The sequence below is a fragment of the Macrotis lagotis genome, chromosome 7 (genome assembly GCF_037893015.1).
Source record: "Macrotis lagotis isolate mMagLag1 chromosome 7, bilby.v1.9.chrom.fasta, whole genome shotgun sequence".
NCBI lineage: Eukaryota > Metazoa > Chordata > Mammalia > Peramelemorphia > Peramelidae > Macrotis > Macrotis lagotis.
The window spans coordinates 71,083,228-71,110,485 of NC_133664.1; the positions used below are offsets into that span (position 1 = coordinate 71,083,228).

General features: G+C 38.1%; 1 protein-coding gene across 3 annotated transcripts in view; it reads right to left on the reverse strand.

Annotated features, from left to right (window-relative positions):
• Positions 1-27,258, reverse strand: part of EPC1 (enhancer of polycomb homolog 1) — a 96,598-nt gene that overhangs the window by 64,434 nt on the left and 4,906 nt on the right. The window lies entirely within an intron of this gene.

Consider the following 27,258-nt stretch of genomic DNA (forward strand, 5'->3'; position numbering starts at 1 on the left):
CCCCGCCGCCCCCCGCCCCGCGCACGCCCCCTCGGCCGGCTCCGGGCGCGGGGGCGCCGCCATGGCTGCCGCCGGGCGGGGGCGCCGGGCCGGGTCGGGCCGGGCCGGGGAGCGCCGCGCGGGGCTGGAGCGGCCGCCCGGGGCCGGGGCCGGGGCCGGGGCCGGGGCCGGGGCCGGGGCCGGGGCCGGGGCCGGGGCGGCGTGCACTCGGGGGGACACACACACACACACACACACACACACACACACACACACACACACACACACACACACACACGCGCGCGCGCGCGGGCGCGCGCACGGACGGCTCGCGGCTCTCCGAGGGAAACGGTCCCGGCGGCGGCGGGGAGCCCGGGCCGAGGAGGAGGAGCGGCGGGGCCGCGCTGCCCGGGCCGGGGCCGGGCCCACCGCGCGGCCTCGGAGCCCCGGGGGCCGGGCGCAGGGGGCGCCCCGGCCCGTTAGCGAGCGGCACCGGGGACCCCCTCGCACGAAAGCAGCGACCGCCGTCCCCCCGGTGGGCTGGGACCCGTGGGTGCCGCAGCCCGTCCCGAGGACACCCAGAGCCGCCGGGACCTTAATGACAAGAGAAACTTGTAACTTTGTAGCGAGCCCCCTGGGAGCAGCAGCAGCCCACCCAGCACCTGCCCTTGGTGCCCGCCGTGTGCCCGCTCCCGGAGGGCACCAAGAGGGGAGAAAGAGCCTGGGGCAAATCACTTCTCTCTCCATTTTCCTCATCCATAAGATGATTTATAACCTATTTCATATGAGTGTGAGGAAAATGCCTCCTAACTATACATGTGATGAAGGAACAGTCGCTGAACACAAGGTGCCTACAGTCTAGTACAGACGAGCACAGCACATGCGTTATTGGGCAGTAATGGGTACCAGGTACAGGGAAAGGAATCGCCACTTTAGGTCAAGAAAAACTTCAGTGGAAAAGGTAGCATCGGAGCTCAGCTTGGAAGAATGCATAGGATTTCAATAGGTTAAATGGTGGGGTTGAGGTCAAGAATGTTTGTTAAAGGTAAACAAAGGGGTTTAGAGAGAGCCATGCCCAAGTTTGTGGAACAGCAAGAGGTCTGATTTTGTTAGAGCACACTGTTTGTTTAGCCAGCTCCTCGGAGGTAAGGCTGATCATTAGATCAGATTTCAGAGAGCTTTGAGCATCCGAAATTTGGATTTTATTTGGTTGCCACTGGGCACTGTTGAGCTAGGGACTAATGAGACTGAAGCGGACCCTTTAGGAAGAATCACTTGAGAAACGGAATATAGAAGAGATCGAAGTGAAGACTGCCAGGGAGAACAGTAATTAAGAGACTAAGATAAGGGATGACATAATATGGGATGTTAAAGTGAGAATTGTGAGTAGTTATAAAAAAATTAAGCCTGAAACATAGATTCTATTACGGATTAGGGATTTCTGTTCATTTTAATGACCATTTAGCAAGGAAAGCAAAAAAGTCAATCCAAACAGAACACACACAACACTTAAATCCAATCGGTTACAATCATTTACTTCAAAATGTTTCTACACATCCCGATACAATTCCTTCACACTTGCCCCTTGCCATCCCACTTAGTCCAGAATGGAAGTGAACTGCTTTCCCTGTTGCTACCTTGTCCTCCTGCCAGCCTATGCAATAATGTTCTCTCATTCGAATACTACTAAAATACTACTTTTGTTGTTCTTCCTCAGATAAATTGCTCCCTACTGACATCCCACCCAAGTATCCAACATGATTTTCATTGCAACCCAAAAGCCATTAATGGTTCCCAGTCAATAGCGTGTGCTAAGCTCATTCTCACCTCAGGCAATCCCCATCCTTTCTTCCTTGGTTTCCCTTTCAAAATGCTTCTGAAAATCCATTTCAAATCTAACCTCCACAGTTTACTAATGCCTCAGGATAACTTTGTATCTCTGAGCTCTGCTTACACATATAATCATTTGAATATAACTTTGTAATTGTTTTCTGTTTTTTTTTTTTACGTTTTTGCAAGACAATGGGGTTAAGTGGCTTGCCCAAGGCCACACAGCTAGGTAATTATTAAGTGTCTGAGGTCAGATTTGAACTCAGATACTCCTGTCACCAGGGCCGCTCTATCCACCTAGCCACCTCCATCCTCTAAAATTCTATGAAAGATGATTAATTTGTGAAATTACAGACTTCTCAACCCTCACCTCAAAAAAAAAGAGAAAAAGTTCTTGAGGAAATTGATGCTCCTAAAATTAAAAAGTTAATGACACTTTTTGTTACTGTAAAGTACTAAGTACTCTAAAGTTCTCATTTGAAGGAATGGTGGTTAACTTATGTTTCATATTGTTATTCATGAATGATGATATAACAAATTACCCAACTGGAGTTTCCTAAAAATACTTTTGAAAAGGGTCATGGTGCTAATGTAAAACGTGTTCATTATTATATCTCCAATGATACCTTGAACAAATTAAGTTCTTTGGTTTTTGTTTTTTCATTTTTCTAAAGAGAAAAAATATCTACCTTCCACATGCGGTGGATATCAGTATTCACATTAATTGTTAATATCAATAAAAAAATTTTAGCTCCTCAGATAAGCATAAAGCATTTTATTTTATTACTTGAATGCTAAAGTTATGAAGTTAAAAGTGAAATGATCTTCACAAAAAATTCACTAACTGACCCAAAAAGTAAAAAATGATTGGGTATTTTCCATTACTTCCAAGTCTGCCTTTAATTCTTTAACACTCAAATTGGTAAATGACTTTATCACTATCTTGCTAGGCTAGCAAGAAACTGGTGAAAAGGAAGCTCAGTAGATGTAAGACCAGTATAGTAATGGGTAGTGGGTATTTCTAGGTGTAGTTGATGAGAGGGAATAGTGGGTTGTACAGAGACAGTAACTGGAGACATTAAAATAACCCCACAACTGACTGTTGACTGAGATGATGGTATTACTCAATTAGCAAAAATAGTCTTGGTTTTTGTTAGGATCTGCATGTTGTTTGCCAAGCAAAACCAACTAAAGTATTGTTGACTTTTATGAAAAATTAAGTGGTTGGAAAGCATGATGATATTTTGGTTGCAGCTTTCCATAGAGCATAGCTTTAGAATTGGAAGGGGCCTTAGAAGTCATCTAAGGTCAAGTGCTTCATTTTTCAGAGGAGAAACCAAGGCCCAAAGAAGAGGTGACTTTCCCAAGGTCATATGCCTCATAAATGCCAGAGATGGCATTCAGACTCAGGTACTTTGACTTTAAATTCATCACACTTTCCATAGTATCACCTTTCTCTTAACAATACTTTCATTAGCATTTGATAAAAAGACTATTTGGGGGCACCTAGGTGTCTTAGTGGATAGAGCACCGGTCCTGGAGTCAGGAGTACCTGGGTTCAAATCCGATCTCAGACACTTAATAATTACCTAGCTGTGTGGCCTTGGGCAAGCCACTTAACCCCATTTGCCTTGCAAAAAAAAAAGGCTATTTGATGAAGTTCTTTTAAAATTAAATTCTGGTTAATTATTAAAAATGAAAGGGTATCTTTGAAAACTAAAAGACTAAAGAATTAAAAATTAGGCACATTAATAGGAACATTTAAAAATTATTCATTGAATTATATAATTATATTGAATTAATATCCATTAATATTTATTGAGAGCATGTAGTCTACTAGGTTAGGTAGGCATTAAGTATAAAGAAATTGAAGGAAATAATTCCCATTTTTAGGAATCAAAAATTATAGTCTCAGAACTGGAAGAGACCTCATGAGTCATTCAGCACACATTTAGTAAGCACCTACTCTGTATAGAATCCAATGGTTGGCACTGGAGACACAAGGTTTATAAAAGGCTTTGATTTTGGCCTCACAGAGCTAACACACTATAGGATCAGATAAAAGCACACGTGACATTAATTCTCTGAACTTACATGACAAAGATATTCTATAGAGGCACAAAACAAAGGTACAAGGTGTCATCCCTGGAAGGGGATATCAGGAACGTTTCATGGAGGAATTGGTGATATGTGTGTGTGTGTGTAGTAGAAAAATCATGGATGAGGAGCTAATGGAGAGTTTCCTAAGATGTGAATAAAATATGGACCCAAGAAAATACCTGTTGTGTTTGAAGACAGAGAATAGTCACTCCTGGATCTTGGAATGTGTTTAAGGGGAGTAATATCAGAAAAGTAGAGAAAAGTAAAGGAACAAGATTGTCTTGAATGACAAATTAATGGAACTTTGTGGAAAGAGTCCTGGCTTCTGAGTCAGGGATTGTTATCGTTGGTCATTTGCTCAATTGTATCCAACTCTTTGGGACCTCATGGACCAAAGCATGACGGGCCCTTCTGTCTTCCACTATCTCCTGAAGTCTGTCCAAATTCATGCTTATTGTTCCTATGATACTATCCTCTGCCAAACCTTCCCCTTTTGCCTTCAAACTTTCCCAACAGCATTTTCCCCCCAGTGAATCCAACCTTCTCAATATGATGCCAAAGTATTTATGTTTCAGCTTCAGTATTTGGTCTTCCAATGAATAGTCTGATTTGATTTCTTGAAGCATTGAGTGATTTGAATCACTCAAAATCTTCTACAGAACCACCATTTCAAAGTGTCAATTCTGCAGTTCTCAGCTTCCCTGGCCCACCTTGGCAATACATTCCCAATGGAATAACCCTAACTTTGACAATATGGTCCTTCCAATTAGCAAGTGTCTTTTAATTTCATGTCTATAATTGCCTTCTTCAGTGATATTTGAGCTCAAGAATATAAAAATCTGTCACTACTTCCATTTCTTCCTCTATTTTCCAGGAAATGATGGGACCAGTTGCCAATATCTTGGGTGGTGTTTTTTTTTGATGTTTCTCTTCAAGCCAACTTTTACATATTCCTCTTTCATCCTCATCAAGAGGCTTCGTAATTCCTCTTCACTTTCTGTCATCAAAGTGGTACAATCTGCATATCTGAGATTGTTGATATTTCTCCTAGCAACTTTAATGCCAACTTTTGATTCATCCAGCCTGGCATTTCACATGATGCATATAAGTAAAATAAGGTGACACTAAGCAGCCTTATCATATTCCTTTTCCAATCTTAAAAAAATCAGTTGTTCCATATTCTGTTCTGTTGCTTCTTGACTCCCATACAGGTTCCTCAGGAGACAAGATGATCTATCTGTTACTCCTCTCTCTTGGAAGACTTCCACATTTTGTTGTGATCCACACAGTCAAAAGCTTTTAGTGTAGACAATGAAGCCAAAGTAGATGTTTTTTCTGGAACAATCTTGCTTTTGTAATAATCCAGGGAATGATGGCAATTTGGTCTCTTGTTCCTTTACTTCTTTGAAAACCAGTCTGTTCTGGTAATTCTCAGTTCACATGTTACTGAAGTTTAGCTTGCAGAATCTTTACTACAGTTGCTGGCATGTGAAAATGAGTACAGTGTTTTGATAATCTGATCAGTCCTTGGTAATGCCTTTCTTTAGGATTGGAGCATGGACTAATCTTTTCCAATCTAGTAGCCACTACTATGTTTCTCAAATTTGCTACCTTATTGAATGCAGCATTTAAACAGCATAATTTTTTAGGGATTAAATAGTTTGGCTGGAATTCTGTCACCTCCACTAACCTCATTGTTAGCAATGCTTCCTAAGGCACACTTGACTTCATTCTCTAGGAAGTCTAGCTCTAGATCAGTAACTACATGATTACTGGTGAAGTTCAGATATTTCTTGTATGTTGTATATTGATATGTGTATTCTTGCAACTTATTCTTCATCTCTTCTGTTGCTGTTAAATCACTTTTTGTCTTTTATTATGCCACCTTTTGCCTGGAAATTTCTTTGATGTCTCTAATTTTCTTAAAGGTATCTATTTTTCCCATTCTACTGTTTTCTTCTATTTCTTTGTGTTGCTCATTTGAGCAAACCTTGTCTCTCCTTGCTTTTCTCTGGAATTCTACATTCAGTTAGTTATAGCTTTCCCTTTCCTTCTTTCCTCAGCTATTTGTAAAACTTCATTAGACAGTCATTTTGCTTTCTTGCTCTTTTTTCTTGCAAATTTCTGTCCATAATTCTACAGACATTTTATCTACCAGATCTAATCCCTTAAATGTATTCAACACCTCTCTACTTCATAAAGAATTCCCAATGGAATAACCCTAACTTTGACAATATGGTCCTTCCAAGAAGCAAGTGTCTTTTAATTTCATGTCTACAATCATAAGGAATTAATATACAATCTGATGATTTTCCCTTTGTTTAATTTAAGTCTGAATTTTCCTACAAGAAGTTCATGATTTGAACCAGTTCCAGGCCTTGTTTCAACTGATTGTGTAGAGTTTTTCCACTTTTTGCTGCAAAGTATTTAATCAGTTTGATTACTATATTGACCATCTGGTGATGACCATGTCTAGAGTTATCTTTTTTTTTTTTAGGTTGCTGAAAAAGAGTATCATGACCAGCAAGTTAACTTGACAAAACTCTCTTAGTCTCTGCCTGTACTTAACTAAACTTGCTTATTATTACAATTATCTTTTGATTTGCTACTTTGGCATTCCAGTCCCTTATGTTGAATGTGATATTCTTTTTGGTGTTATTTCTAGAAGATATTGTAGGTGTTTATAGAACTGATCAACTTTACCTTCTTCAGCATCAGTGGTTGAAGCATAGATTTGTATTACATTTGCCTTGGATTCTGACAGATATCATTTGGTCACTTTTGAAGTTAAATTCCAGTACTGTTTTTCCTCACCCTTTTATTGACTGTAAGGGCCTATTCCATTTCTTCTAAGGGATTCTTGCCCAATAGTATATGTAATGATCATCTAAATTAAATTCATCCATTCCCTGGAATTCAAATCCTGTCCCTGATGTTTATTTACTTCCTTTGTGACCTTAGAAAAGGTAATAAGTCTTCCTAAGCCTCAGTTTCCTAATTTATAAAGTTAGCCTTTGGAGACTCTGAAGTTGGAGTCACTAAAGATTTTAGAGCAGAGTCACATAACTAGCTTTGTACATAAAAAAAATTAGTCTGGCAGTTGTATAAAGCATGAGTTAGGAGTAGAGGAGAAAACTGATTTGGGAAGCCCCATTAGGAGATTGGTTCAACTTCTGAGGTCTGTGAAAGTGAATATTTTCCTATGGTAGCAGTGAACAAAAGAGGGAGAAGGAGAGTTGTGAAAAATATGCAGCAATTGGAGGGGCACAGTATGTGACTGAATAGGAGAAGTTAGGGAAAGGGAAAAATCAGTGCTTTTAGATAAGAGCCTAGGAGAATGCTGATGCCACAGCTTATTTGCCAAGTGAAAACAAAAAGGAAGAGCCTGTTGAGTTTCTTTCAAGTTAAGACTGGGGTGGCAAGAACTCAGAATAGATCTCAGGCCTGGAAAAAGATTTGGGAGTCACCCACATGGAACAGAAGTAGGAAGAACATCAAGAGTATTATCTCACTTAAGCCAGGGATGGTCATCAGGGACTTACTACAGAGAAGTCAATGTGACAAATATTTACTAAGCACCTACTATATGGAAGACTTAGTTCTTGCCCACAAGAAACTCAATTCTACTTGGCTCAAGGATGGAGCATGCACCTAGGTAGGCATGTGACAATAGAAAACAAAGGAGAGATCCAAAGTAATGGGGAAATTTTGAAAAGTGAGAATATTTTCAATTGGGGATGAGGGAATGTTTCACAGAAGAGGCACTATTTTGGAGCAGCAGTTTTCTTAACCTTTTCTGTGTATGATGTTCCTTGGCAGTCTAGTGAAGCCCACGCTCTTCAATTTCTTTTTGTTTTGTCTCCCCCACCGCCCCCCCCCCCCACCGTCGCAATGGGGATTATATGACTTGCCCAAGGTCACACAGCTTAGTAATTACTAAGTGTCTGAGGTTGAATTTGAACTCAGGTCCTCCTGACTCCAGGGTTGGTGCTCTATCCACTGCACAACCTAGCTGCCCCCTCAGAATATTTTTTTAAAAATCATGATTCAAGGAAATGCTCAATTTCAGTTATAGTTTAGTGAAAATAAAGTTACTATTATTGTTCCCATCCACGTTCATGGTAGACTGCATAAAGGAGAGAAACATAAACTGGAGTTGGATATGATGAAACTAGACAAATGCCTTAAAAGATGGGTCGGGGGATTTTATTTTATCTTAGCATTAACAGGGAAGCAGTTGAAGGTTGAAGAGCCAAGGAATGACAGGGTCAGACCTGTGCTTAAGGGCAGAACATTGTGGCAGCTTTTGACTTCTAGAAACCTCTCATTATCCCTTTTGTGACAATAAAATCTGTCTCTACAAATTTGCCTAGGAGTTCTTCCCTCTGGGACCAAGGAAGAGTCCAGTACCTGTAGGCCATGACAGTTCTGAAAGGCTTCAAAGACAGTTCTCACATCTCCTAAACTTTAAGGCTTAACATTCCTCATTCTTTGAACCAATTCTTACACCGTATGGTTTTGAATTCCCCTCTCAAATCTAGTGCCATTGGTCCAGACCCACTCCCACTTATCAATATCCTCCTGAAGATATGTCACCTCTACCCAACGTAAAGGCCCAGATGTGATCAGACAAGGGCCCATGATAATGATGGCATCCCACTCCTCTTTGAAGGAGCTCGAGTATTAAGTGACTGCTGGGTGATGGGGCAGATACAAGGGTGAGATAAGTCTGGCCTGGGCCTCAGGGGATTTGCAATCTTCCTAGGAGGCCATAAGATAACAAATAAAAACCAAAACAGCATTAAGCCTATTTGCCAGGCACTAAAATACAATTATACAAGATGAATAAACAATATTAAATGCTAAATAAGAGAAAGTCTTAGTGATGGAAAGGCACCCAGCAGTGCCTTAGCACAGGGACCTGTGGGATCACCTAGGTCATCTCCCTTCTTGGGAAGATGAGAGAAGCTGAGGTGAGGTCAAGGATAGGATGAAGCTGTGGGGCCCAGATTCAAATCTAGCCTCCCAGGGGAGACCTGGATACTTCCAATTCCACCCCCACTGAAGCAAATTTCCAGCCAATGGGATGACATAGAGAAAAGGGGAGGACGTGGTGTGGTGAGGTGAGATGAGGTGAGGTGAGGTGAGGTGAAGTGAGGTGGAGCAGCACAGAGCGTTTGTCCTGAGGGGGACAGCATCCAGTGGTGACAGGAACAGTAGGGATGAGGAGGTGGGTGAGTCTACCAGGTAAGTGCTAATAAGAAGAAGGGATAGTGGTGGTGACGTGGCACAGAGTAGGTGGAGTATAGTCCTGGAGTCAGAAGGACCTGAATTCAAATCTGACCTCAGATAATAGCTGTGTGATCCTGGGCAAGTCACTTAACCCCATCTCCAAAAAAAAAAAGTCATACTAAAGTAGTGGTAGCAGGTCTTTTGCCTCCCATATTTTACCTCCCTTTTACCTCTTTTTGGATGCTGATACATCCCTAACATTGAGGCTCACTCAGCTTGTGGTTCTCCAGCCCCACCTGTGGGTTTTAAATGAATCACTTCTGTCTCAGATCAACTTCAACCATCAAGTTCTTATAGATGAGCAAAGACTCAACTATAGTACAAAATGAATAGATGTATTATGAAAGTATAAGTAGAGGAAATATAAAATAGGGGGGTAATCCTTCATGACCATTCATTGCTAAGATCCCTTCCCATGTCTGGATCCCATAATCCTCTGCATAACTTCCTAGAGAAAGGTCTGATCTAGCCTTATCAGAAGGGAAGAGGAAGGGCTGACTTGTTTGACTATTAATCCAAATAATATTTATTTCTATTAATTTTTCAATGATCAAACTTCCCCCCACACACACACACACCTTTCCCCATATCACTAGGACAGGAAGAAAGGGATTCAGAATAAAGGTAAACCTATACTTTTAAAGGCTCAAATAGGGAAATAATCATTATGACATTTTGTGAACTTAGATATCAAATCATCTTCCTTATAAAGTAGTAGGCTTAAATCATGAAAAAAGACACTTGCTTGTGATTTTTAATATAATTTAAAGCAATGTCAATATAGTACCATACAGTGAAGTCTAGTCTAGTACAACCTTGAATAACATAGTAAATATTGTATAAAGCATTATTGAAAATAGGTATATACTTTAAGCTCAAATCTTCCTTCTCACTCCATTTGAGAAGAATAAATTTCTGAAAATTTGGCAATTTAGGGAGAATAATTTACTTTTATGGTCTCATAGAAAGTCATTTCTATGACTTTTTCCATGATGCAATTCTCCCTAAGAGAGCATTACTAGATCTATTGGGAATGGAGCAAGCGAGTGAATACAGTCCAATTGTACTGACTCTCAAATAGCCCACAAAATACTCCCCAATGAGAGTCTTTTAAAAAAAATACTTATATCTTAGCATCTAGTGGTACCCTATTATGGGAAAAAAATATTAGGGGAAAAATGGGAAATGTTAAAAGGGAACTCCTTAAGGATTTAGTCCTTTGAAGACAGGGATAGGCATAGTAGGCCTAGATTCATGCCTCCCCTACCAATTACTTTGTATTTATCATTAAATATAGTTTGTATATGCTTAAATGTGAACCTGAGGTTTCCTAAAATAAAATGAGAAAAATCTCAACTTTGCCCGTGCATCTCTATCACATAATATAGTGCTCAATATAGTAGCCATTTAATCAATGCTCTTTTGTTTGATTATTAATCCAAATATTTATTTATATTAATTTTTCAATGATCAAACTTTTCCCCCCTCTACCTTTCCCCATATCACTAGGAATTAAAAGAAAAAGTCCTTAAAACAAATAAACATAGTCAAGTAATCATAGTCATACTGATCACATTCAAAAATGTTTATCTTATTCTACATATTGGTCCATTACCATGTAATGATGTATGTAGTATTTATTCTTCATCATTGGTCCTCTGGAATCACGGTTGCTGAGTGAGTTGATCAGAGTTCTTAAGTCTTTCAGAATACTTCATTTTTCACAGTATTTAGGTTATAATATAAATTGTTCTGCTTCTGCTCACATCACTAAAAGTATGCTCATGTCTGCTCAAAGTCACATTTCTTTGCAAGTTTCTCTGCCCCAATAATTGTAAAATGCTCTGTTTGGAATGTCCCATACTTAAAAACTTTCAGTTACTATTGCATTCCTTCTACAATCTAGCTCTAATCAATCTTCCAGCCTTGTACCATGGTTCTACCATTGATTATAAGAAGTTTCTATTCTAGGCAATGGGTAATCACTGAGATTTTCTAGTAGAGGTGTAGAATGTTCAGGACAGAATATTGTGGAAGACATGGGAAAATTCTGTCTTAATATGATTTGGGTCAATTTAAAATATCAATCAGTCCAAAAGCACTGGCTTCCTGCCTTTAGTTCTCATTCTGCTCCCTCCCATCTTGATGCCTTTTACATGGTTCCTCATTTCTGGAAAAGACTTTCTACCATCTCTCTGTTGAAATACCTACCTTCTTTTAAAGTCCAACTTTAGTACTTACTGCTCTATGAAGATATTTATGCCAAAATGATAATTCAATATAAGAAAACAAATATGGAAAAGTCCTCGCACCTCAGCATAAAAAATCTTATCTATATATTGTTAATCAGCATGTTAGTAGGTTTTACATTCTATAGTATTTATAACCTCAAATAGGATATAACATAAGAAGCCTTGTGGGTTGATTTATTTCATTTTCAACATTAGAAACTATAGCACAAAAGGGGGGGTACTTACAGAACCCCATATTTAGGATTATAAATAAAAGTAAAACTTTTAACAAGTTCAAGAAATCCAATCTTGATTTATTAGTCTCTAATGAAGACCACACATATCAGTGATGTAATAATAACATTCAAAACTGGTTGAAAGCAGATGTGAAGATAGGCACCATCTACTAATGTGCTGATCATTAATGATTAAAACTTTTTAGCACAGTACATCAAAAACAGAAGTTGTGAAAAGGTATCCATAGTCAAAAATAAAGTCAACCAGGCCCATTTCTTTGCCTACTAGGACCTGTAGTTGCTCACCTGGGCCAACCTGAAGCATGGGGCTCATCTCTATAGTACTCCCCCCAGTCACTTGACTCCAGGCCAGATTCTGAGGGAGTACAAAGATCTTTCCCCTAATATCTAATGCTGTAAGCTTTAGAGCTGAATGGGCTATTGGGGCCAAGTAGTCCAGTTCCCTCATTTTATAGATATGGAACTGGAGACCCAGGGATCCTGTGTAAACGTGTTTTCCCAAGGTCAATGGACAGTTAAATGGGATTCAATCCCACATCCTCTGAAATAAATTGAGCCCTCTTTCTGCTATTCCTCCCCATAATGTATTCAAAGAATGCATATTCTTGAGCAATCAGGGGAGGAGGCTTATTGCTAATAACTAATGAAATGACTCAGAGAATTGTAAGTCAAATCAAATCTTAAATTTTTTTTCACTGATCAGCTACTAGATATCAAATAAAATTGCCTTTCTATTAGTATTACATTGGGTCTACAAGGACAAAAGTACAATTCTGACTCTAAGACTTTGATTCAATGATAGCAGATTCAATGTAGTTTGTACTATTGATTTTGGTATACAGTATTCAAATTACTTTGAATTATTTCAAAAATATTTTCTTCAATCCTTCAAATTTCTGTGATTTCATCAGTGTCAGAGGTCCCTCTCTGTCTCAGGTAGACAGTCCTCCAGTGTTACTAAGGCTGGAAAGTTAAACATCTTCCTGCCAACCTGAGAATGACCTCCTCTGAACTCAGCCAAGTGGGTCCTTGGGCATTCATAGGTTATCAGACCCATACTCAAAGCCTTTTCAGATTGAGAAGATCTGCCAGGTCTTGCTGTCTACTGGTACTACTGTCTTTAACCTAAGGTAACCTGTTCTATGATGAGTCATCAAATTAAGAGAGGCATAGTTTGATCATTTTAAAATTAGGCCTTCACACATATATGCTTGTTGAGCATTGATTATGTATAAGGTTTTTGTGCTACATACAAAATTATAGGAGCCAGGGACATGCCTTAAACAACTTTAAGGCATGTCCCTGGCTCCTATAATTCTGCATTCTAAATAAAGACTTTTTAACTTAAGGTAATATAATTCTTTTGGTTTAAGATATAGGGCAAATATTTGTTTTTCCATAAATAATAATAATAATAATGATAACTAAGGCTTCCTTTTTCCTCCCTAGTATTAGCTTAATTTAGGTAATTCAACTGTTTTGCTAGATTTCTGTCTGATTACTGAGATAAAGTGTATCAAAGGACTTTGAAAAGTATAAAGGACTCTTAAAAGTAAAGCATTATCTCTCTGAGATAAGATAATTAAAGCTAAAACAGAACAAAGTTCTTCTAAAGGAAACAGGAGTAGATACTTTCAGTGATCAGGATCAACCAATACTCTTGGGTCTAATTTTCTGAAACACCCTGGGAATCAGTTTTTTTTTAACCTTTTTTTCCCATTTCTTTTGGATGATAAAAATCATACACATTGATCTGCAGAAACAAGTTTAGTTCCTAGAACTGAACTCAAGCAAAACATTATCAGATGGGTATTTGTATAATAACCTTTCTCAGCTCAAAAACTAATTGTGGTATTATGTATGTGATGGAACACTATTGTTCTATTAGAAACCAGGAAGGATGGAAATTCAAGGAAACCTGGAGGGATTTGCATGGACTGATGCTGAGTGAGATGACCAGAACCAGAAGAACATTTTTTTTTAGGTTTTTTGCAAGGCAATGGGGTTAAGTGGCTTGCCCAAGGCCACACAGCTAGGTAATTATTAAGTGTCTGAGACTGGATTTGAATCCAGGTACTCCTGACTCCAGGGCGGGTGCTTTATCCACTACGCTACCTAGCCGCCCCTCAGAAGAACATTTTACACCCTAACAGCAACATGGGGGTGATGATCAACCTTAATGGATTTGCTCATACCAAGAGGGCAACAATCAAGTACAATTTTGGGATATCTGCAAAAAAGAAAGCTATCTGTATTCTGAGAAAGAATTGTGGAGTTTGAACAAAGACCAGAGACTTTCTATGTACCTTTAATTTAAAAAAAAACCACAACTGTCTTATTATATAATTCTGCTATATATCATACTATATGTTTCTTCATAAGGATATGATTTTTCTCTCAGTGCATTCAACTTAAATCAATCCATACTATAGGAATGATGTAAAGACTAACAAACCACCTTCTGTGGGGGGTGGGGGGAAGGGAAGCAAGATGGGGGGAAGAATTGTAAAACTCAAAATAAATAAAAACTTTCTAAAATTTAAAAAAATGGTACAAATTTATACATTCAGATTGCTCAGGTCTGAACAGCATCCAGATAGGCAAAAATGTTGGGGTCCTACCTCTGCAGGGAAATTATTCAGTTGGTAGTGCTGTGGGTGGAGCACTGGCCCTGGAGCCTGAACCACTAGTGTTCAAATGTGACCTCAGACACTTACTAGCTGTATGACCTTGGGCAAGTCACTTGATCCTCCCTAGGGCCATCTCAGTCATCCTGATACATATCTGGCTTCTGGACCCAGAGGGCTCTGAAGGAGAATCTAGTTGGGTCTGGTGACTTAGCACAACCCGCCCTCACCCAAATGCAATTCACATGCTTGTCATGGCATCACCTCTCTGATGTCATGGTCTTTTTCAAGAATGAGGGACAGGGGTGGCTAGGTGGCACGGTGGGTAAAGCACCAGCCCTGGAGTCAGGAGTACCTGGGTCCAAATCCGGTCTCAGACACTTAATAATTACCTAGCTGTGTGGCCTTGGGCAAGCCACTTAACCCCATTGCCTTGCCAAATAAAAAAAAAAAAGAATGAGGGACAGTAATTAAAAGAAGAGGAAATACAGTGAGGAAAATTTGTCTGGCTAATCAGGGATTAGGGCAACAAAACTGTCCTGTCATATTATTATCATTATTTTTATTATTAGTATATTTTATTGAAAGAAATTATATCCTTACCCATGCACCTTGCCCTGTGACAGAAAATGAAGAAGTCTACAGATGAAAGGGATAGAGATGATCTTATTGTTGGGGTTTAGTTGTATCTGACTCATTGTGACTTGATAGATTTCCTTGGCAATTTTCTTCTCGAGTTCATTTTACAATTGAAGAAACTGAGGCAAACAGGATTAAGTGACTTGCCCAGGGTCACACAGCTAGGAAGTGTCTGAGACCAGATTTGAACCCAGGAAGATGAATCTTCCTGACTCCAAGCCCAAAGAATTGATCATGTTACATCAGTTTACATTCTAGGCCTATAAGCAAAACTTTCCAAAAGAGGTTTCCTTTGCAAGAAGTGCTTATCCTTCTACTCACAAAAACAAAACAAAACAAAAAACCCTTACTGTACAATGGGGCTGAGATAGAAGGAAAGGAAGGAATTTCATTAACTATCCCTCCTCTACCACCCTCTCCCCACTAAAAAAAAGAAAACATTTCAAGAGCTCTACAGGTAGCATTGATGCCAAGGTATTCTGTTCAAGGTACAAGGCTGTGTGACATAGGAATCATTAAGTTTCTTTCATTTTACCAATTAATTTAAAAAATTTTAAGCTGTTTCTTTAAAATTTACATATTCTATCTATAGCTACAACTGCAACAAAAATTATCTTAAGGGTTTTAATATGCATGAATGATGGGGAGGATTTACAGTGCTCATCAAAACATTGGAGCATAAAATTAGGGAAGTAATCACCATTTTGTAATATCAAAATTATATGTATATACATTCTACTGATATTGTCTAGAAAAGTACAACTAAATGGTCATGAGAGATGTTCACAATTGGACTAAATTCTCTCTACTAACACAAAGGACTTGGAATCTAAAACTCAGAATCCTAGTTTTATTCTCTATTCAATTAACTTGAATGAATGATTTGACTTTTGAACTTTTTTCCTTGTCTATAATGATGGAAACCCAACACTTAAAAAGACTTACTTTTTTTTCAAAGCAGTGGGGTTAAGTGATTTGCCCAAGGTTACGCAGCTAGGTAATTTTTAAATGTCTAAGGTTGGATTTGAACTCAGGTCCTCCTGACTCCAGGGCTGGTACTCTATAGCTGCCTCTTGAACTTTGAAATTCTTAATGAAATAAAAGCATTAAAGCATCAAAATAAAGGTCATCCACAAACTAGTCACTAAACTTAGCTTATCTTAAAAAAGTAACAATTATTTTCTAGATTCACTTAAGTTTCCACTTATTCAACCAATATTTAAAAATGAACATATTTGGATACAAGAAATACAGTTGGATATTTTTCCTTCTGTATTACTACAAAGTGGCCACCTAAAAATGTTTTGGTTGAGGCCATGCCCCAATAACACAAAGGGTCAAATTTCCTTTGGGATGCTACCACTCTACAGCATTTTAATGACACTATTTTTGTGATGCATGTGTGTGTCTCCATTGAAAAAACATGTTTTTCCTTCTAAAAAGGTAGTCTGGAGAATCAAAGTGAAGAAGAATCTTGCAAACTATAATTTATAGAGAGTGTTTTATCTCTAACCATATTACATAGAGATTTTATTTCATCTTCACTTTAGGTAAATGAGGACACTTGTTAACTTCGAATCTATTCTAGTTTTCTGTTTGTTTTTGCAAGGCAATGGGGTTAAATGGCTTGCCCAAGGCCACACAGCTAGGTAATTAAGTGTCTGAGGCCAGATTTGAACTCAAGTACTCCTGACTCCAAGGCTGGTGCTTTATCCACTGCACCACTTAGCCACCCCCTAACTGCGAATCTGAAGCACTGAAAAACTGGGCTTTGCCAAGTATCATATAATTAGTACTGAAGACACTACAGTTTTTATTTCAAGAAAATAATTTTCTTTCACATGCTTAATTTCTAACACTGAACGTTTTGAAGTCTTATCTTTCCTTCTTATTTACTGGTTTAAAAAAAATCCAACTTTTGCTCTGGAAAGAGGAGAAAATTAGATGGAGACTATCTGAGACATGGGCTACATAGTACATGGATGAAGATCTAATTTTGCAGGGAGAGAACCCAGGTTTGAATCTTTGCCTTGGCAAATTTGTGATCCTTTACAAGTCACTTAATCTCCTTGGGCCTCAGTTTCCTCATCTGAAAATTGAAGAGGTTGGATTAGAGAGCCTCTAACCTCCCTTCTAGTTTTTTGCCAGATACTCCTTTAATTCAATTCTTTTGTTCATCTAGCTGCTTAGGATGAAATTTTATGGAAGTAAAGGTAATAATTTAGTTATTAATTTCTATTTTAAAATAATGTAATATCATCCCATTTACAATCCTTCTGATTCCAAAGTACACAGAAAATACTAAAGATAAATAATCTAAGAGAAAGATTGGAAAAATAAGGCAAGAATCTTACTTTTGGAGTGGCTAGGTGGTGCAGTGGATAGAGCATGGGCCCTGGAGTCAGGAGTACCTGAGTTCAAATCTGACTTCAGACACATAATTACCTAGCTGTGTGGCCTTGGGCAAGCCACTTAACCCCATTTGCCTTGCAAAAACCTTAAAAGGAAAATAGAATCTTACTTTGTTTAAGGGAAAAAAGAATTGGACTCCAGCCCCAGATTACTACCAAGGTCTGGTTGGAAGTACTTTGTTTCCATATCCATAATTCTCAGGGATAAAATACCACAGTTTACTTTCATATCTCCTCAAAGAAAATAAAAAAAAACTTTCCTCCCACAGATTCGGCCTCTCTCCTTTTCCCCCTTTTATTTTGAAGGGCCAACAGAAACACCTTAAGAGTTTTTAAGAATACAAATTATTTTCAAAGCTTAGAGGCAGAGGACAGGAAAATACTGAAAATCACAAAGAAAAATATTGAAAATCAAGTTGCAGCTAACTGGCAGTGAATTATGGAAATTGGTCATTAAAGAGGCTGGACAAGGAGTAAGGCACCTCCAAATCCTAGCTGAATACCTGTGCAATCTTTTCTCCCCTTGAGCAAATATGTGCAGACCCAAACTTAAAATCTGGAAAGAAAGGTAATCCTATATGAAAATGCTACCTCTTTCCCAACTGACAATGTACAAAGAATATGCAAAGGCAATTTACAGATGAGGAAATCAAAGCAATCCATAGTCATATGAAAAATTGCTCTAAATTGCTAATTATTAGAGAAATGCAAATTAAAGCTTCTCTGAGGGTTAGGCTAACCTCACACCCCTCAGATTGGCCCAGAAAGGACAATGATCAATGTTGGGATCATTGGGTGGGAAATCTGGGACAATAATACATTGTTGGTGGAGCTGTGAACTCATCCAACTTTTCTGGAGAACAATTTGGAATTATACCCAAAAGGCAACAAAAATGTGCATACCCTTTGATCCAGCAATACCACTACTGGGTCTATACCCTGAAGAGATTATGAAAAAAAGCAAAAACATCACTTGTACAAAAATATTCATAGCAGTCCTGTTTGTGGTGGCAAAGAATTGGAAATTGAGTAAATGTCCTTAAGTTGAGGAATGACTAAACAAACTATGGTAATGTATATCATGGAACACTATTTTTCTATTAGAAATCAGGAGGGATGGGAATTCAGGGAAGCCTGGAAGGATTTGCATAAACTGATGCTGAACAAGATGAGCAGAACCAGAAGAACATTGTACACTCTTAACAGCAACATGGGGGTGATGGTCAACCTTACTGGACTTGCTCATTCCAACAGGGCAACAATCAGGGACAATTTGGGGGTATCTGAGATGGAGAATACCACCTGTATGCAGGAAAAAGAATTGTGGAGTTTGAACAAAGACCAAAGACTGTTATCTTTAATTTTTTTTTAAATGTTATCTTATTATATAATTTTGCTACAACTCATACTTTATGTTTCTTCCTTAAGGATACGATTTCTCTCTCATCACATATAACTTAGATCAATGTATACCTTGGAAACAGATTGTAAAGTTAGTAAAGACTAACAGACTGCCATCTGTGGAGGGTGGGGGGTAGAAGGAGGGAAACAAGATTAGGGGAAAAATTATAAATTTCAAAATAGATAAAATGTTTCTTAATGAAAAGCCAATTAAATTTTTTAAAAAAGAAAATACTACCTCTAAATCACACTGAAAATAATTTTATATGTCTCCCTATCAAAAATGTTAGGGCACATATAGCAATACCTTTAGGTATTGAAAAATTTTGCACTTATCTGAGAGTGATAATAGATCAGGACCTAATTGCTATATAGTCTCTACAGATTTTAGAATAAAATTGTCTGGGGAAAAGAGGAAAATAATTTGTAAAATAAAGTGCTCCCTGAAGACTAATTCCTGCTAAGTATCAAGCTTGAATAACTTTCTATCCCCGCATTGCTCCACAAGAACAGTTTCTTTGACAATATGTATTTATTTTTCACCTAGTATTTAAACATTCTTTAAGTCTTATCATTTCTCTTATTCACTGGGGAAAAAACCCTGACTTTATTCTTGAAAGTAAAGAATGTCACATCTCACTTTGTATTTTTAAAGGGTAAGGATATTATTGTTAAAGGCTTTAAAGGTCATGCTATATTGTGAAAGACTTAAGAAATTTCATTAATACAATGATCAACCATGATTCCAAGAGACCAAAAATGAAGTATGCTACTCATCTCTTGACAGGAAAGTGGACAACTCAGGATACAGGATGACACCCATTTTTGTACATGATTGATGTAGGAATTTGTTTTGTTTTACTATGCATTTTGTTACAAGAGGTTTGTTGTTTTTTCCTCACTAGGTAAGGTAGGAGGGAGAGAAAACAGATTTTTATTAATTGAAAGGAAAAAAGTTACATATTAAAAACAAGTCATCTTAAGTGTATCCAGTCTAAACAAACTAATCCTTTATTCCCTTACTTTTAAGGGGGTGTGCAATGAGACTGGTTAATGAGAGTCCAGTCAGTGGAGCACTATATATGTGTGTGTGTGTGTGTGTGTATATATATATATATATATATATATATATATATATATATATATATATATATATGAAATTCTAAGGACTGCCCTCTAGGGCCTGGACTCTCTGGGGACTGGGTTCTCATTGGTCTCAGGCCTACCCTTTGCCCCTTTCCATTTAGATTAAACAAGATGGCAGATATTCATACTAATCTTATTAAACTTATATTGTGATTTCATTAAATTTTAGTTGCAGAGAGGCAACTTAATGGAAGGAAATATTTTCTGTCAGTGCTAACCAAAAGCAAAAAAGAGATACTTGGGAGGCAGTGGTTTCCCCTCCCTGGAGGTCTACCAGCAGAGGCAGGATGAACACTGTTTGTTGTGCTAGGTCTTCTAGTCTGGATAAAATGGGGAAGTAAATTCTCAAAAACATCCCTCCCACCACCACTTCTGAGAAGGGGTCCAGAGGTTTCACCAGACCAACAAACAGGGATAAAAAGATTAACAATCCTTTGTATGGTAGGGAAAAGTCCTAGATTCAGGGTCAAGAATACCTCGATTTGAGTTCCTTCTATTTGCTCCCTTTGGCCAGTTACTTAAGCAGGACCTCAAGTTGCCCATATATAAAATGAGAGAATAAGACAATTTGATCTTAAGTCTGGACTCTCTTTACTTCTAACTTTGGGTTCCTATTTATGTATCCTTTAAGTATCCATCAGATGACAGAATTTAATCACATCTTTTTTCACACACTTGAGAATGAGCATCAGGCATTTTAGCCTGATATATACTGTCAAAGAAACTGTTCTGTTGAAGTAAAAATCTAGATTGTGGAGCAATGCAGGGATAGAAAGTTATTCAAGCTTGATACATAGCAGGAATTAGTCTTCAGGGAGCACTTTATTTTTACATTTTAGCCAAATCTATAAGGATGTGCCTCGTCAGAGAGGTGACCTATGATTCTCAAAGGCTCTACTGATAGGCTCAAGCTATGAACAGTCCTGCAGCAAGTTGGACAGACTCAGAGTCTAAACTGAGGATGGTCTGTATATCTGCCAATCAAGCACCAGCAAGAGCCCCTTGGTTGGGAGCATTAGGAATGTGGAGTCTGTTCCATAGACAAAAGCCCAGAATCAATCCTGAGAACAGAGCTGGCAATGGTGAAATTGTACATTGGCCAGTTAACGAGAATCAGAAAACTAACCTTAACTTCTAAAGTTTGCCTATAGAATTGTTTTCCTTTCCAAATAAAGGTAGCAGATATGTCCTGACTTGACCCCATATTGCTCCTAGTATGTTAAATGTTTTTAGGGAACTGTTGAACAACTGCTTGCTAAACAGTGGAGTAGACTATTAAGAGGTGGGGAGGAAGATTTAATCTTCTCACTTTATAGGTGAAGAAATTAATTAAGCCCAAAGATGTGGAAGTCACTACCTGTCCAAAACCAGTGACTTAGTAGAGGAATTGAACCAAGAACACAGATGTCCAGTGCCTTTTATACTTTATATTGTGTAGAAATGAAGGCTAAGTAGCACCGGACTAGGGCCCTAAGCAATGTGGGCTAGTGTGGGGGTCCGCTCCAATCAAACCCTAAGCATTTCCTAGAAGAGAAGAGAAACCCCAGCTGGGCTTGACCAACATGGTGACCTCACCAGGGCACCTTACCCTAGGCATTGGGGGATGGCTGAGATGTGAATTGGACTTCCAGGAGCATTATGTAATCTCTCCTGTTTCCAATTATTTGGAACAAAACTGACTTCTAGAAACTGAAGACTGAGAACACAGAACAAAAAGCTTCTCACCTGAGAGATACTTCCAATTTGTCCAAGAATGGAGGAGGAATAAGGGATACACTCTGTGTCTGTGGTGTCATTGCTATAGGGAACTTTTTGGATGAGGAAACTCCCTCCACCAATGCAGAGCATCACTTTCTCTGAAAGTTTCAGTTTTAGAGTTTGCCCAAGAGAACTGTCAATGTAATTGGAAATTATTAACAAAATAGATAAAAATTAAATAAAGATAGTATTAGTTTATGGTTTTCTAAATTAAAATGCAGTCAATAAGGATCCTATCTGAGCTCGACAGCACTGACCTTAGAGCACCAAAAGTCATTTGTCCAGGGTCACACAGCCAATAAATGTCAGAGGTGGGCTGAACCCACGTCTTCCTGCTTATGTATGGCTAACTCTGAAAATGAAGTGTTTCTAGGAAATCTTCACTTTAATAGTGACAAGACAAAGGTCCTTGGAATTATTTCTCAAGTGCTGGAGGAAAATAGCAGGGTTATTAGATCTTTGGAAAGATACTTCTTCCTTCCTCAGAAAGTTGCAGAGTTTCTCTAACACAATTTTAGAACACCTGTGTTCCTGTCAAGGTAGATACAGAATTAATCCCAAGGGGCAATGCGGAGGAGGCCTGAGAGGCCATCAGACATTTATTACTGGCACTACATCATCCTCCCCCACAGTGTTGTTTTCTCCAAATCACTGAAATCTTCTTGTGTATTATGAGGCACAAAGATTTAGAAGATAAACATTCCAAGGTTGATAGTGCTTTAAGAAGGGAGAGTCTCCAAATATAACTTGCTACTTGTTTACCAAGCAAGGTTAAACCAGTTTTACACTGTTACTAACTTGTAAAATTTGTAGGAGCACACAAAGAAGTTAAACCACAAGCCTTAACTTAACATTTATAGCCACAGCTTAACATTTAAAAGTATTTAAATACTGGTAAACAACTCCCAAGTACTATGATAGTAAAGCTGAGCTAAGTTCAGTAAAACAAAACAGCAAGCAAATTCTCAAAATATGGCTGCATTTCAGCAACTTATTAAGACTATGAGAAGAATAAACCCAGATATTTGTTCATGAAATCTCAGAATACAAATTAGTAACAAGGGAAAATCCCTGAAATTCAGAGAATATAGTTTTAAAGACAACAGAATTAAGTATTTCTGTACTGTGGTGGCTAGCAAATGTTTACAATTCATTCCTTGTTCTTGAAGAATGTACAAAATGAAAATGTTTGCTGTTGCTATTTAATTGTGTCTGACTCTTTGTTTTTTCCATTTGGGTTTTCCTAGGAAAAATTCTGGAATGGTTTGTCATTTCCTTCTCCAGCTCATTTTACAGATGAAGAAACTGAGGCTAACAGCATTAATTCACTTGACTAAGGTCACACAGCTGGCAATGTCAGGGGCCAGATTTGAACTTAGGAAGAGTAGGCTTACTTTATTCCAGGCCCTAAATCTCTATCTACAATGCCACTTTGAGGAATAAAAAGGGTTTAAATGACAAGACATAGCATAGATTTAGAGCTGGATGGGTCTGACCCTTCTGTGTTACATATGAGGAAACTAAGGCTCAGGACAGGCAAATGACATGCCAAAGGACACAGAGATTGTAGAAGAACTCCATCCCAGTCCATGTCCTTGAACTCTCAAACTGGACCAGGCTGCCTTTCTAAAAATTAAAGCTGATAAGGTTTAATACCCAAAGATGAGCTATTAAATGGAAATGAGGGTTATAGAGGATACATCCTAAATTTCTGAGGTCAACATCATGGAGTTCCTTCATGTTATTGCAAGAATAATGGGCTGGACAAAACCCTGGCTGGTGACTGATCTAGGACAGTATTCTTCATGATTTTCTGCTATGTACTCTTCAATATTCTGAACTATAATTCAAATATCAGACTATGTTCTCATAAAGTTGCATTTCTCCATTGATCCTTCCACATTATTGAACCTTCCCCCCTTCATTTTCCTTTCTAAATCAGACAATTCAGGGACAATTGACAAATATGATGTTCAAGACATTGCCATTGTCTTTTTCTCATGTTGCTATCACTTTCTAAAGCTATTGTAGAAACAGTTCAGTTGATTTCTCTCCTTCAAGAAGCCTTCCACACAAGATGGGACACAGACAAAAATGAAAGAAGATGGAAATAGTCGACTGAATGTTTGTGTGATGAAAAGGCCCTGAAAAGGAGTTGAAATAATGTAACCTTCTCCTCTCAGTGTAGAAGAGGAAGACTATGGGCATAAAACACTATACATTGTTTAACCTGATTGATGTATTGGTTAGTCTTCCCAAATAATAATTTTTTACCTTTTGTTATTTAATCTTCATAATAAGGGATGGCTCTCTGCACAGAGAGAAGGAAAGGGATATTTGGAAATGAATTTGAAGTAAATACAGAAAGCCAGGTAATTTGTCTTGTTTTGGTTTAATTTGTGCTTCTTGCTTTGCTGTTATATTGCACCAAGAAGAGCTTTTAGTAGTTCTCCAACTATTGCCTCCTGAGTGAAAAGTAAAATTTCTAGCCAATGATGACACCTAAACCTCTGCAAAATCTTCTTTTCTTATTCCATGGTATCAGAATTTTGGGGAGTTTGAATTGTGATAATTCAACAATATCAGAGGGGCTCTACAGCAGTAATTCTCAAAGTTCTTGGGTCAGTTTTATGACATTTACCTCATTTAATTTACTAAAGTCAATTTTTGTAAGACAATCAAATTCTAAAATAAATCACAGAAAAACAGAATTTATAGTTTCAAAAAGATTTTAAAGATATTTATTCTATCCCCCTTATTTTATAAATGGGAAAACTGATGCTGAGAGAGAAATTAAATAAATTTGCCAAAGTTAACATAGTTCGCTAGAAGCAGAACAGAAATTAGAATCTAGATTTTCTAGCTCCTAGGTTGGTACTCTTTTCACTTCTGTTTTTTTCTGCAAATTTTTCATTATCTCAATGAGTTTCAGGAAAAAATTTCAGAACAGTTGAGTTATGGTACAAGTATAGTTTGATTTAGGTAAGCCCAATATAGGAACATTAAGAGTTATCAAAGCACAATTTACAAAATTATTAAATAAAATATTCCTTTAGAGGGCTCCCTTAATTCATGTATATGTAATTATGTCTACATAGATTATTAAATATACTTATTACATAAAATGAGGTATATTCCTAGGCAAATATGGAAATTATTTATAAATGTGTCATGGATCAGGATGGCTTTTCTAAAGCAATCACAGAGTAAAACATTTGTTCAAGTTTTATTTTAAAATATTACTTTTGAAAATAAAACACTTGAGAAATTCATTGTTAAAATGAATAATACTTTTCTTATTTCATGGTATCAGAATTTTGGGGGGGTTTGAGATCTCTGATTTCCTTGATAAAATGAATTTGTAGAATAAGGAACCTCTCCTTACTAGTAATAATAACTAGTAGTAATAAAAATAAGTAGTATTTATAAAAAAAATTTAGTAGTAATAAAAATAAGCAACTATTTTGCAATTTAGAGTCTCATAGAATTGTCTGAGGGCACAAAGATATTTGACTGGCTCAAGATCCTACATTTGAGAGGTATTATAAACTGCAGAGGAATCCAAGTCTTCCCGATTTTGAGACTAGCTATTTACTGTCTCTCTTCATACTTCCCTAATTTGGATTCACTCTGAACATCAATATCAAGTGAATTTTTGTTCTCCTCAGCAGGAAGTTTCTGTCCTACCTGAGCCTGCCTTCAGACTTTTCCCTTACAGTCTGACAAATGTATTAGCCCAGTCAAACACCCTCTCTTGATATTTCCCTTGAAGTGAATCATTTATCACAGATATCTGAACTAGAAAATTCTTAAAATATTTGAGTGTCCCTGCCCTCAAGGAGTTCATATCTAATGGCAGAAATCTGTTCAGTCATTTTTCAGTCATGTCTGACTTCTTGTGAACCCACTTGGGGTTTTCTTGACAAAGAGAGTGGAGTGGCTTGTCATTTCCTTTTCCAGTTCATTTTTCAGATGAAGAAACTGAGGCAAATAAGATTAAGTAACTTGCCCAGGTCTAATAAGTGTCTGCCACATTTGAACTCAGGAATATGAGTCTTTCTGATTCTAGGCCTCCCACTTAGTCCACTGTGCCACCTAGCTGCCCATAATGGGAGATACAACACAGACTAGTATAAAGTAGATGGGAAGGGAAGAAGTTACAGAAGGAAAAACTGGGAAAGGACTCTAAAAAGGTGAATTTTGAGTTGAGTCTTGAGGGAAGACAAAGAAACTTAGAGGCAGAAGGAAGAAAGCTAGTACAAAGTCACAGAATCAGAAGAGGAGGTGTCTATTCAATGTGAAAAGAATTAAACAGGGAGTAAGGAACAACCTGCCATTTTCAGAAAAATGTAGTTGGAGGAGTAGGGGGATCTGGAGAGAAATCTCAAACTTCAAGACATCAGGTGCCTTTAGGGGAACGTGGGATATCAGAAGGCTACTTCTGGGAATATCATTTGGAGGTGGGGGGACAGATTCGGGTGAAGGAGAAGATCCATACATGGGACTTCAGATAGAATAGGGAAGAAAGCAAGCCATCTCCATGCCTCCTATTTTTAACTCCCCTGGCTAGCTAGCTATGTCACATGAAAGGCTAAAGAAGTACACAAACCTTTAGCATACTTTTAATTACAGTCCCTGGAGGATCTAGAACAGGGTGACCAAGGGTTCCAAAATGTAGAGAGCACCAATATTGAGCTTAGCACTTAGTAAACAAGAAGAATTCCTTAAAAGAAAGCTACTGGATGGTCCAGTTCCTCCCATATTATGTTCTTCCTTGGCTGGGCTCCATCTTAGTCCTGCCAGCAGCAGCAGCCTCATGGTGTTTCTAAGTCTTCCCATCACCCTGCACCACTTGTTCCTTGTAGTCCAATGTCTGAGGTTTTTATATCCCTTCAATGATCTAAGGGTGTCTTTTCTTTTGTTTTCTCAGACAGTTTTTTAGGGTTAGTCTGGCAGACAGCATGGTTAGCAGTTATGGCTAAGCCAATCATTTAGCCTTAGTTATGGTTCTGTGTATGAGAAAAAAGTATTGTCATCGTATGATTCCTGAGGTCATCTTAATAAACATTCTCTATTTTAGCTGGTTAACAAACAAGCCTTTCTAATACGAGTTTACCAGTTATAATTCCAGTGAAGCTTTTCCTGCTCCTTTTTAAGGCATCTTGGTAGAGTCAAAAAACAATAAGATTGAACTCTGAGGATGGGCCTGCATCTCAGGTTTACCACTTGTTATTTAGTTACTCCATCTCTTTGAGCTTCCATTACTTGGTCTTCAAAATTAGAGGCCTGGATTAGATTTATAAATTTTCTTCCTGCTCCAAATCCAATAAAATAAATAAGGAACACTCACTTCCTAGTATAAAACCATGAGGACAAACCATAGCAAATGGTACTTTATTGAATATTTCAATGTCAACTAATTTATCCATATAGTGTTAATCTCACTTTCCTGGTCAATGCATTCATCTAACTAGCCATTATAGAAAATGCCCTGTAATCTTCATAAATATTTAATCTATTTTCATTTTAAAGATACTTCAATAACAGTGTCTAATGGTAGCACATTAAGAATGGAGCCATTAGGAAA